The following is a 10,510-nucleotide window of genomic DNA, read 5'->3' as shown; positions in this document are numbered from 1 at the left end:
TGAGATCCTCAGGCACTGGTGCAAAGCAGGGCTGTAAAAATTCACGGTGATGTGTATGATGCCCCTCTCGGCAAGAGGAAGGTTTAACTTCTTTGGTTCCCCCTGATATTTGTAGCTAATGCCAATCAGATCTGGAATGATAAGAGTAAAATATGATCGAAACCCCTGGCTCTTCCAAAGAGGCGAATGTTCTAATTAAATTGAGAACTAGCCGGTTAATCAGCACAAGCAGTAATGGTGTGATTAGCAGGAAATGTGATGGAAAACAGGGCTGGGCTGGGTGAGGGGCTCAGGAGCTGTGGGTGCTGGGCAGGGGGCACCCAGGGAGCTCCAGGTTGCCCAGGGTCTGTGCTGGGGTGGGGGAAACCACTCCAGAGAGCACCACTGGGGAAAACAAAGCCTTGGGCACTGTTACCTTTGTGAGGGGCATCACGAGGGTGGGAGAGACTGGATTGCAAAATCAATTTGAAATCAATCGTGTCAAGGGGAAAATAAACAAAACCACCCAAGAAATAAACTTTTACAATGAAAAATCCGATGAAGAAACGTCCTCCCGGCTGCCCCTTCCCCCACCACGCAAGGCGCACGCTTCCTTCTGATTAAAGCTCAGCCTGGAGCGGTTTCGGTGGCAGGAGGCCAGAAGAAAGCTTAAGGTGCTCGCTGCAGCTTAAGGTGGAGCTGTGTGTGGTGCCTTCCCCTGCAGCACCCCACTCTGCCTTGCAGCAGGACCCACGAGCATCATCTTCCTCACCTTCATCCTCCTGGCAGGGATGGTCGGGGTCTGCACCATTTAGACAGGGCCCTGGTTCGTGGATGCTCACTGGCAGATGAGCCTCGGTGGAGATTTGTTTTGCTTCTTGTCACCTTTGTTAGGTTTTGACTACAAAATAAAAAGAACTGACCTGGGAGGTGAGAGGGCAGTGGTGCCGGGCTAAGGCCTGGTGCAGTGCTGAAGGCAGGGGAGCTGTGGTTGGGGTGCCTCTGCCAGGGGAATGCCTTCCTGCAGGGGTTTGCTTGCAGCCAGCAAGCCAGGCTTCAAAAGGGGCCAGTCCCAACTCTGAGCCCTCCAAAACACACGTAAAAACCTGACTTCTCCCAAATTCCAGCACCAGTTAAAGGCCGTTCAAAGTGTGTGTAGAGGGGGCAGCGTCTCCCACCCAGATGTGAGTACAAGCTCTTCCATATCTAACCAGGCTATCAGATGGCACGTATGTTTTAAATCATGCTGGCTGCAGAATCTACCTTGCACAGATTATCTGAGGGGTTTGTTGGAAAGAGCTGTGCCGAACCAGGTGAAAACCCCCAAACAGCTCTACTGCAGCCCCAAACCCCTGGAGAGCTGCCAAAGGCAGAACCTATAAATCATGAACCTATAGTCCCCCCTCTCCCCCCCTCCCCGTCCCTACCTGTCAATTGTTTTAAAAAGAAAGAAAACACATCAGTTCTTTTAATTTGCCTTTTGGAGCCTGTGCTTTTAGGCACGTTTTCCAGCTTTTCTGGAACATGCGGCCTAGAAGCCTCCTTTCATTGCTCAGTGAAAGCTGAGAGTCTCACTTAATTACTTGCATCCAGGAGAGGAGCTTTATGAAAAATTCCAAGTATCAGAAGATGGGTAATAAAATCACAGGGGCTGGCAATGCTGGGACTCCAGCTCGATGCAGAATATTTCTTTTATAATCATCCAAGTAAAGCACGCGCCCCTGGGACGCTGCTCTGCCACGGGAGTAAGAAATATAACAAGTTTTGGTGAGCTGAGGCTGAAAAAGACCTAAAATCGCTGTTCCTGGGCTGGGGCTCAGCTCACACAGCCGCGGGGTGAGGCAGTAACTGCGTCAGCAGAAATGTATGCAGGAATTTAACCAGGAGAGGGGCAAAGGTGGCTGGCACTTGCGCAAGGTTTTCGGCAGCCGCGGCGCAGAGCACCTGGCAAAGGGGAGCGGGAAGCGGGGAGGTGCTGAGGGGAGGTGGTGGTTAACAGAGCCCCGCAGGAGAAATGCTGAGGCTCGGCCAGCTAGCCTGAGAAGCAGCTTCGTGAAGTTATGTGATATCTGAGACCGTTTTTCGTGCAGGTTCCAGCTTGCCCTCGTATCACAGCAGCGTTTGTGACCTGGGCCGGGCTCCAGGCCCTGACCACAAGAAGTGCCTCAGGGCTCGGTGTCCTGCCGTGCCTTGGGGTTTCCCCTGGGCTTTTCGCACCCTCCATGGCAGCACTCTTTCTCCTCTTTCTCCTGGGCCTGACGGGGTGGCCACGTCTTCCTGGCCAGACTCAGCATCCTCACAGCACCCCGGGGTGCGCCACCCGGCTTGGTGGCTGTAGGAGGGGGCACAGGGGGACAAGACACCCCCCAGATGGACTCCCCAGTGCCACCAGAGAGCACAAGGACATCCTCGCAGGGACTTCCACAGCAAAGCAGCCCAAGGGGAACACGAGGGCTGAACCCTCCTCTCCTTCTCCCCTGCATGGGCACATCCCTTGCCCTTGGGGGAATATCCCTCGTGCTACTGCTAACTGGTGAGATAAAGGCCTGAGGTCTCACGTCCCTAAATGTGATTGGAAATGGAGCTAAGCTGCAGCTCAAACGGAAGTCTAAATTAGGTTGCGGAAGAGAAAAGGGTATTTGACAGCAGGAGCAGGCTCTGGAAATGCAGTCATTGTTTCTGCTTAGGGGTTTTGAAATGTAAATAATTTAACACCCAGCTAAGCAGAGGAAAATCTGCTATTTTTGGTTTATTCTGAACAAAGACAGCTGTGTATTCTAAAATGTACAGTTCAGCATTAAAAAAAAAAAAAAAAGAAATGCAGAAATAATGCCCACGGGAATGTCTTTAGGTTTTGAGACCCAGAGCCAGGGTCCAGGCTGGCTGAGCCCTGTGTTACACCGGTACCCCTGCCACCATCTCCAGCCTTACCAGGCCATCACAATAATCCCATAAATAAATTATTTGGATGGGCGAATCGCAGGGATTCATTACAAATTTCATCTGAAGGATAAAAGCACAGAGAGAGGCTGGAAAGGCAGCACTTAGGTCTGAATTGAGCCCGAGCCAGGGTGTGCATTTTGAGGCCAGCTCTGGGTGAGATGGGATGTGCAGAGCCCAAGCGGGATGGATCCTGCTCTGAGCAAGACTCCCAGGGCAGCAGCTGCCACAGGGTATCGGTTGCAATCTGTCCCAGGCAGCGTGGAGAACCAAAACAGGACTCAAATTTGGTTCCCATCAAAAATCAAGGGCTGCTGCAGATGCATGGGCATGGCTCTGGGAGCAGGACACAGCCTCTTCCTTCGGAGACCTTACCTGAGTTATTGTGCTTTTGGTCATCAGTGCAATGAAGCCTGGTGTGTTTGCTGCTCTCCCAAATATGCGTTTGTTTAATAACTTATTGGGAGAAAGGGTTAAATACCTCCCAGCTGTATCAAACCACCCCCAAATGGCCATGCTGTTAGAGCTGGTGAACTTTTTATGAGATTTTTGGTGGGATTCACTCTCGTTTTTCTCATTTTCTTCTGCGGATGGAAAGCAAAATAATTCTCCTTGTCCATCTGGGGTGGCCAGGGGTCCCTACGCAGCGCATAAACTCTCCTTGCCATGGCAGTAAGCACACCGCAGAGCTGCAGGGCAAACCCCGCTGGGGCTGAGCCTTCTCGGAGAGGCTGGCCCTGGGCACGGGGAGCACCTGGACACCTTCCTCCCAGCTCCTATGTTAATCCAGCCCCACGGGCCCCTCCAGAGCTCATTGAAATTCCAGAGGAGTCTTCCCATTGAGTTCAGCCAGCTCTGAATAAGGTTGTTTTTCTCTTCTGTGTGTGCTTTTTTTTAAAAACCTGTGCTTGCTCTGGGGGAAAATGTATTTAAAGACAGAAGTGCTGTGCTGGCAGCTGTGCTGCTGTCACCTCCCCAGTGGCGATGCAGCTCCAGAGAGGGCTTCGGGACCGCTGGGACCATGGGGTGCCCAGGCAGGAATCGTGGGTCCAGCCGTGCCGATGTGCATGAGGACAGGATAAGCGGAGGGGGAGTCGGAACAAGAGGTGGGCTGGCACACAGAGTATCTGCCTTGGTCTGGGGCTCCGTTTGGGCACCCTTCTATGTCTGTTTGTCAGTTGCATACCAAAATAATAAGTTAGGTCTTAAATAAATCCCAGGATCTGCAAGCACCTGGTTTAGAAGGGTGATTATTCCTCACCTGTAGGTGGAAATGAGATTCACCTGGGCTGGCACACAGCCGTGGTGACAATGCAGCCCGTTTCCCTCACTGCTGCTCGCTTCTCCATCCCAGGGCCACCGTGTCCCCTGGTTACGGGTGCTGTTCAGTCACTGTACGTGGTGCTGAGCCTCAGGCCCCTGCTGCCCCTGACCAGCTCACCTTCCACATCACCATTGTGGCTTCCTGAAGGGATCTTGGCTTTTGGTGACAATGAGCCAAGATCTGCCTGCTGTGAGCCAAGACTGTAGGTGATGGAGCCACAGAGGTGCCAGCACCCAATGTCCCACTGGACTTTTGGGGAAAGTTCTGGTTCTCCCAATCTTTCTCTGCCTCCCCCCAATCTGCCATTCGTTTTTCCCTAGCATGAAGCCAGAAGGAGCATGGAGGGAACACAAAGCCCTACAAACCCCCTCACTGCTTCTCCCAAACCGCCTTTCCCCTCTCAGCAGCTTTATCAGCCTCTCCTCCTTTGCCCTGAGTGCTGTTTTGACTAGACAAGCGAGCCTGGAGTGTTCTCTGCTTTTTTTCCCCCTGCTCCTCGCTGAGTATCACTCGTCTCCCATCCCTCCTCGGCGGTGGTGCTGCCTCTGCCGCTGCGAGCACAAAGGGGAGTGAGTCAGCCCCGCAGGGAACACCGAGTGCTCCAAATGCGAAGCAGATGGGATTGAGGAGTCTGGTACAAATTGTCCTTTTTACTTCATTGAGACTCTCTAACCCCCCCGCCCCCAAGACGTCCCTCCATGTTCTTCAGGAGTAGGGCTGAAAACGAAATGGTTCCTTTGCCATCCAGGCCCTGGTTGTGCCAGCCCTAGGTGTGACTCGGCCCCGTGTTATAAATTAAAAATGGTGAACGTTGCAGATGGTTTTCTATGAGTGCATACTTTGGTGCTGGCATTAATTCACTGGGTGAGTTTTTTCCTTTCTTAGTGCTCCACCTTTCTCTGAATGCTCGCAGAGTGCATCGAGCCAGAATTGATGTTTGCAGCACATTGACTTCTGTAACGGGATGGAAATCAATACAAAATTTCACTTTCTCTATTCAGGCTGAATCAGATGAGCATTCTGAGCCAAAGTAACAGAATTTGTCATAGGTCGAAGAGAAACGGTCAATCAAATTTATCCCAACCCTGTGTTTTGGTGCTTTTCATTGTAATGAAGTGGTCAAACTGCTAAAGCCTGTTTCCTATAACACTGAGTCACAGCACAGAAGTTTTCATTTTCAATTCCTTCTACTATTTAATAGATGTGCGTAGGGTCCCACAGGGCCTTCAGGGATGTTGGCAACCAGATACATTTGTTCCCCATTTCCCTAGAGGATAAATTTGTTTTTCCTATTTTTGGTGCTACTCATTCATAAGGATTGTATAACACACCGCAGGCTTGAGGCTCTTCTTGTCTTATGCAAGATTTGCTCTGGGTAAAATTTAAGATTTTACAGTTATTTATTTATATATATATATATATATATATATATATATATATATATTTATTTATTTATTTTGATAAATGCATTTTAACAGAAATTTCCCAAACCACTTTTGTGGTGTGATGTTTGCAGAAACACAAATCAATGTTGGGGGAATGCACTTTTTAAGTCTATACCAGCGTTTACTCATTTCAGCCATATTTTGATATCCAAGCCAGGAAATAAACCCCACGTCAACACCAAGTTGGCACCCATCTTAGGAAAGTAATAATGAAAAACCAGAATCCATCACAATGAGCAGAACGAGTTAAAAGCATTAACGATGGCCGGCTCCGGCGTAGTCACAACCTGCACGCACGGAAAAAAAAAATCCAACCTCATTGGATAAATTATTTGTTGCAAATTATTTCTCCAGCTCTAATTAGTAATCTTCATTTTACACAGTAGGCTTCTAATGACCTGCTTGACAACTGTGATGCCTGACAGACAGAGGGGATTTGCATGAAAACAAGCGTTGTTTTCTCCCATCCCGCATAGGACGGCAGCGGTGAGGATGCGCTGCTTCACCCCGCCCGAGTGGAACAACCGCGCACCCAAGCTCTGGGTGAAAGGAGATAATTCAGCTATATTTGGGGAAATAGGAGAACAAGGAGGCACTAATTCGAAGCAGAAATAATAGCACCCAGCGCACAAACAAGCTTAATCAGACGCGGTTGCTAAGTGGAGTCATGTGAATAGCAGATGATGGGGGAAAAGCACAAGACAGAGCTCTCGATGAAAACACGGGGACCCGGCATTAATAGGTCCTGCAGTGTTGTTTTCTGTGATTGAATTAACTTCTGCCTTTTTATAGCAAGGGTTTTTAAATGCTGGACCTGTTTCAAGTGTGTTATCGTGTCCTGTCTGTTCATAATTGACGGGGTTGGGCTCTTTCTCTGACTTGAATTTCCCAAATTCAGAGAGGCTCGAGCAAAAGATGATCTTGCCAGCCACTAACAGCTCAAATAAGGTTAAAAAGAGAAAGAGAAGATCAGGATAATACAACAACGATGTCCCCTGCTGCATCTCTAAGGGTTTCTCCCTTTCCCTGGGAGTTGCAGTATTTTTTGGTGATCTCAGCACTTTACTCCCAGCCTGGTGCAGCACATCTTGTGCTTTGACAGCTTGCTGCACCTGGAAATTATTACTTGATAAAAACTGGCAACTTCGCTCATTTTGGAAGGTTTTGGGGAGCAGGGCTTTTTCCTTTATTGCTTTCTGGTCTCCTATCCACCACTCTGCTGGTGCCAAAGGAGCTGGAAGTGGTGTGACCGTGAGGTGCATGAGGCAGCACAGCACTGCCCGTGTGCTAGTGGGCGATGTCCTTTGAGGGTCTTGGTCAGTGGGTGAAAATGGCTTTATTGCAGCAGGGAAGGGGTCAGGGGCTGTATTTTGGGACATAGGCACTGGGTGCACACACGTGGCCTGGCATCAGGTGAGTTGCCACGGGATCTGTGTCCTTATTTTGTGGTAAACATGAACACGAGGGTTTGAATTGCTGCAACAAAGCCATGTGCTGCTGGCGTAACTGGGATCAGAGCCCGACCCCAAGCAAGCGATTTTAGCTGATCTGTGTATTTAATTTTATTCAAAATAATATTGTCGTCACATCGACTCATGAAGAAAAAGGCAATTTTTAGTCGCTGGTCATCCCAGTCACTTGATTTCTCTTTTAGTGATATGGCAAGTGATCTCCCAGCAAAAAAGATAAAAGATGTAATAAACCACTTCCAGCCATTTCTCTGCAAATTGATCCCACTCCTTCGTCATGTATTGTTGATCTTCTAATTTAATCGCTTGTCCAGAGGGCACACACGACTCTGGAGGAAGTAAAAATGTCACACACGAGAAAAAAAGGAGACTGGGGATGTCTGCTCTCACAGCCGTGCTGGTGGATGCTGCGATTTCATGACTGGTTGAATTCTTTTGGGGAGGTTCTGGTTGTTCTGTTTGCTTGTTTTGTAGGGTCAGGAGTTTGCTGAAATGGCCTTGTGTGCCCCCAGGTGATGGCAGCTGGGGGCTGAGGCTCATATCTGGTGTTATGTGGCTCAAAAAAGGAAATGGGCTGTGAGTGCGGGGCACGGGCTGTGTTGGCACACAAGGCAGCAGTCTGGCCAGGCAGAGTTCAGCCTGTTTATGCTGGTGAAGGACGTGGCCCCAGAAGGAGAAGAGGTCCTGGGTTCTGCTTCCACTCTTCCTAGAAGAGACATGTTAAAGAAATGACATGCTATAAGTCAAACTTGTCACAGGACAGTGCCCATCCTGCTAGAGCTTTCTTCGGAAACGTTTCTTCATCTCAAGCCACAAAGCGCTGCCCCAGCAGAACCCGTGCCCCACAGCAGTGACCAGGACATGGTAAAAAATCTCAAAACAAAAACTCCATGGGTTTTGAAAGCCCTTTCCTGTCCTGCTCCAGAAGGGGCTGTTAATTGTAGAGCATCTCAATTGCAGAGAGCCTGACTATTGAGCAGCAGAGGCTTTTCGAGCCTAGCCAGCTGTGCGGGGCTTTTGTAAGTTGCTCCCGACGTCATAGAAGCTCAATTTAGTTAGCATTGCTCAGAATTTGTATTGCCACTGGTGGTAAATACGTCTATATGCATATTTCATTGCAGAGACCCCTACAAACATCTAGGAACCAAAACTTCCCTTCCACACCCCAGCCACCTAAATTAGATTATATCCTGATTACATAATTACTGTATAACAAGGTTTGCTCGGCCTCTTGGTGCACAATGCCTGTTTTCATAGCATTTTAATATGAGCAACATAATAGGCACCAGCTTGAATAGCCGCATGCCAGCGAGGCATTGCATTCCCCAAACCAGCCTGGGTTTGTGAAATCTGGTCCAGCTGCTCAGCACACAGAGGGGTGACGAGCAAACCCCTTCCAGAACATGGGGCTGGGAATCAAACGGTGCACGGGAAGCCTCCCCTGGTCCCTGACCCGAGGTGGGCAGCTTGACAGATCGCCCTGCCTGGGTTATTCCTTCAGGCTGCCGCAAGCCGCGTGCATTTGTGCCTCGTCCCTCATGCATGTGGTGCCTGCACCAGCGCTCGCAGATCTGGACTGATAATGTTCCCACTGATACTGCTCGGGCTGCTGCTGCTCTGAGCTTTCTTCTTTGCCCTGAGCAAGCGATTTAAAATGGCTCAAATCCTGCACAAGGCTCATTTTTTTCCAATAAGTTAGGCAGGGAATTTGCTCGTGTACTCAGCTCCATCTGAATGGTACGGAACTGGAACAGCCTATAAACAGCGATGTTTATGGGCTCATCTTTTAAGCTTTATTGTTTAGGCAATGGGTTTTACTTGGATGGCTGGAGACCATCCCTCCTCGCGCAGAATGTTTTACCGGCTCCAACAATAACTGCAACCCGCTCTTCCTGCTTTGCATTTATTCCCAATTAAAGTGAGCGGGCCAAATGCTACCAGATGCAATGAGCACAACGTTTATGGTCAATTTACCCATGGCTCCAACAGGTCCCGTCACTCAGAGGTCACCACATGTCTTCTGGCCCATTTCTTACTGCAAACACTTTGGCTTTTCTTTCATAAACCCCTTACACATCCTTCGTGGCCTCACTGGATCATCAGCATGTCTCTGGAAAGAGCTGATATTGGTGGGGGCCCCAGTTCCAGCTGGGCTTGAGCAGAAACAAGGCCGAGACCCATCTGTCTGTGGTGGCAGAGGTGTCCATCCATGTTGTGTTAGGCTGTGTGAGCTTAACGTGAGGTTTTGACGGGCCAGCATAGGTGAAACACTACCTGAAAAAATGAGAAACTTTGAGAAACTTGCAGGCACTGAAGGAAAGGGTTTTAAGTTTGAAGTGTACCGAGGTGGGCTCTCAGGCTATTATGAGTTAAAGTTACAACATTAATTTCTCTTGATATGCTAAAAAGCTGCAGCGTTGACTGCTCCAGAGCCAGGCTTTTGCCAAATTGTGCTGGGGTGTGAGGCTGCTGGGGAGCTCCACAGCTCTGGTCGGCACTGGCTTGGCACACATCTAGGTCTGTCCTCCTTGGCTGTGGTGTCAGACCCACTACCCCGTGCAAATTAATTACACAGAGCTTTCAGTCACAAAATGTTCTAAAAAGAGCCTCAGTCATAAAAAACTGCTAATTGTGGGTGAAGGGAATTAATTCGTGCTCATCCTCGGGGAAAGCTATGACTGGCGTGATAAGGAGACAAATGACTTCTTGTGGAAGTTTGCCTGAGCTTCCCCATCTGGGCTGGGCTATGGCCAACGAGGAAGGGGAGCTCTGGTTTTGGGGGAGCACCCTGCAGGAGTGCTCCCAGGGACACGGCGTTTTGCTGTAAGGTGCTGTCCTCATGCAGGTTTTTGAGCACAGGACACAAAGGACAAGCTGTCATCGGGTCCCTGAGCTGACGGCTGGGTATTTTGCCTTTCCCTCAACCAAAATCAGACCCGGCTCAGGAGGAAGCTGCGGTTCGTGTGCTGAAGCAGGCTGCAGCAGGCAGGGCTGGAAGCAGGAGCACAATCTCCCCGCGCGGTGATTTCCCCGTTTCCTGTGTATTTTGGAGTCTGGTAATGAACCCAAGTATCCTCACATGGGAAAGGCAGCCCTTGGGTTTCCTTCACATGCCAGAGGGGTGAAGCATGTGGTCATGGTGAATCTGGCAGAGAAAAACTGTTTCAATTCTTCCCTGTAAACTTCCTGCATAGCACAGCAAGGGGCTTTGCTGTTTAGAGAGAAGCTGAGCATTCAGGGCACATACTGCATTGCAGAAGTGTTGTGTCCTGCCCTGAAACAGCAGCTCCCCTTCTCCTGGAATAGCAGTTGTGTAAGGCCCAGATTTCAGATATCAATGCCAGCAAAGTCCT

Source organism: Anas platyrhynchos, chromosome 9 (assembly GCF_047663525.1).
Source record: "Anas platyrhynchos isolate ZD024472 breed Pekin duck chromosome 9, IASCAAS_PekinDuck_T2T, whole genome shotgun sequence".
Classification (NCBI taxonomy): Eukaryota; Metazoa; Chordata; class Aves; order Anseriformes; family Anatidae; genus Anas; species Anas platyrhynchos.
The sequence above is the reverse complement of the archived record's forward strand: the minus strand, read 5'-3'. Positions refer to the sequence as shown.